Source organism: Trichosurus vulpecula, chromosome 3 (assembly GCF_011100635.1).
Source record: "Trichosurus vulpecula isolate mTriVul1 chromosome 3, mTriVul1.pri, whole genome shotgun sequence".
NCBI lineage: Eukaryota > Metazoa > Chordata > Mammalia > Diprotodontia > Phalangeridae > Trichosurus > Trichosurus vulpecula.
Genome location: NC_050575.1, coordinates 386,027,938 through 386,030,277, shown reverse-complemented (window position 1 = coordinate 386,030,277; position 2,340 = coordinate 386,027,938). Strand labels below are relative to the sequence as shown.

Genomic DNA, 2,340 nt, shown 5'->3' with positions numbered 1-2,340 from the left:
AAGGGAGTTTTCACACTGGGAGTTCCTCATATTGCTGAAATCAGGTCTAGACCACCAAAAGAAGTTTTGATTAATTTTGGGGGCCATTACAAAAATGAAAATAGGGCTATTGTATTATGTAATGATGAACAGCAGAAAGCCCCAGTCTGTTTGTTACAAACGACTGAGCAGCAGCTTGCTGGTCATTTCTATTCCCAAAATGCTATCTATAAAGCCAATTTTGATTCACCTTTCAGAAGTATTGGGGGATTTGATGACTTTTTTTTTAAGTCAAGCAGGGCTGGCTGATTACCCAGTTGGTGCTGACTGAGTTCATGCCTACAGAAATGGAATCCCCAGCTTGAATCTTGGCATCTCAGCTTGGCTCAGTTGCTGGTACTCTTTGCATTCTATGCTTGGTCCATGGTCAGCACTCTGTCTACACAGAGTGGAGAGAACACTTGGCTGAACAAAGTGCTCTTCTGGTTCTTGGTGTTTTGTCCTAAGCAATTGGAAGAAAGGAGAGAAGCTCATAAGACCACGGGATCTTTGAGTCGAGCAGACCTCTGAGGTCATCTAGGGCAAGTCATGGAGAAAACTCTACTTGCTCTTCCCTAAACCTTTCCTTCTGGGAAATAAAGGCCTGATTGCATCACCTGACTATCTCTATAGCAGCCCAAGGCATGGCTTAGCCATTGGGAGAGAAGAGGTGGGAAAGGAGCCTTTTTCACTCATTCTCTGTCTCTTAATAAAGCTGCCTGGTGGGGTCTGGATCCATGCCAAGGTGCTGGGACTCCCTTCTGTTCCATGATGAAAGAAGGGGGAAACCTATGTGGAGAAAGTGCTTTGTCTTTGTTCCCGCTTCCTAGACCAGAAACAGGGAGAAAGATGGGATATAGAGATCACTGAAGAAAAAGAGTCTGCCCCATAAACTTTCTGACTCTCTAACCCTGATTCCTTCAAACTCCTGGCTTTGGGATCTTTTGACTTTGTATTTTAAAGGTGGTTTGAAGTATACAGGGGAGAAAATGCTGGAGTTGAAAAATCAACATATATAGATTTGAATCCCGGCTCTGTGGCAATAATAATAATAATAATAATAATAATAATAATAATATAACCTTTATATAGAACTTTAAAATATATAAGAACTGTACATGTTATTTCACCAGATCTTCATAAGATCTTCACTAGATAAATTTTCACTGGATTTTCATAACAATCATTGAGGTAGGTAGGTACAGTGGTAAGATGAGGTGAGGTAGGTACAATTATTATCTCAATTTTACAGATGAGGGAATTAAGGTTGAGAATAGTTAGATGACTCGTCCATCACACAGCTAGGATGTGTCTAGGGCAGGATTTGAACTCAGTCCTTATTAGCTGTGTGATGTTGGAGAAGTTACTTTTCCTCTCCAGTCTTCAATTTCTTTATCTGTAAAGTAGGTAATTTGGACTAGGTCAGAGGTGCCCAGCAACACTAATCAGATTAAAATGTAATTAGGAAATATTTAATAAAATAAATAAAAATATGATAGAACAGAGATAATGTTAAGTGTGGTTTTCTAAGCCAGTAGGCAGCCCTCAGAGATCCTCATGCACCATTTAGTGTTCCCAGTTTTGTATGAATTTGACAACGCTGTAGTGGGTCATCTCTGACATCCCTTCTATCCCTATATGATGAAATGCACTCAGTTCCATAAATCTGTAAGATCATATATATTGATGACATCTCCTAAAGTGCCACAGATCGGGTAGGGGAGTGCCTCTATTCCTTCAAGGGATTGCTACAGGTTTCTCAAGAAGCTGAGATTAGGAGTCTGGTGGTTGGTTGCCTGAGGTTGGAGCTAACTCCTAGTGTCTCAGCCCGCTGTACTGAACACAGCCCCCTCATGGCTAAGGTGAAAGTGAAGACACAGCCACTGGATGCAGATCCGGTCAAAATAGAAAACAGGATTATAGAATTGTGCCATCAGTTCCCTCGTGGGATAACAGATCAAGTTATTGAGAATGAGATGCCTCATATAGAAACCCAACAGAGGGCAATGGCCCATCAACAGACTCTCATCCGTGGAACAACTGCATCTCTTAAGTAGCAATACAGCTAGAGGCCTTCTGTATAGAATAATAGAATCTCAGAATACTGGTAAAATGAAGGGATCAGATAACCAAGAAAAGCTAGGGCGCCAAATCATAGAAGGTGCCAGAAACAAAGGTATCTGGAGCAGATATTTGATATAAAAGCAACTTGTCATTAACATAAATCAACAAAATATTAAAGAATCTGGAGAGTAAAAAGCTTATCAAAACTGTTAAATCTGTGGCAGCCCCTCAAAAGAAAGTTATGTGCTGTATAATTTA

The 2,340-nt window shown here is 40.5% G+C and overlaps 1 pseudogene; it reads left to right on the top strand.

The window, feature by feature from the left end:
* The first annotated feature begins 1,871 nt into the window (after positions 1-1,871).
* The window catches only part of LOC118842661, an 843-nt pseudogene continuing 374 nt past the window's right edge, over positions 1,872-2,340 (top strand).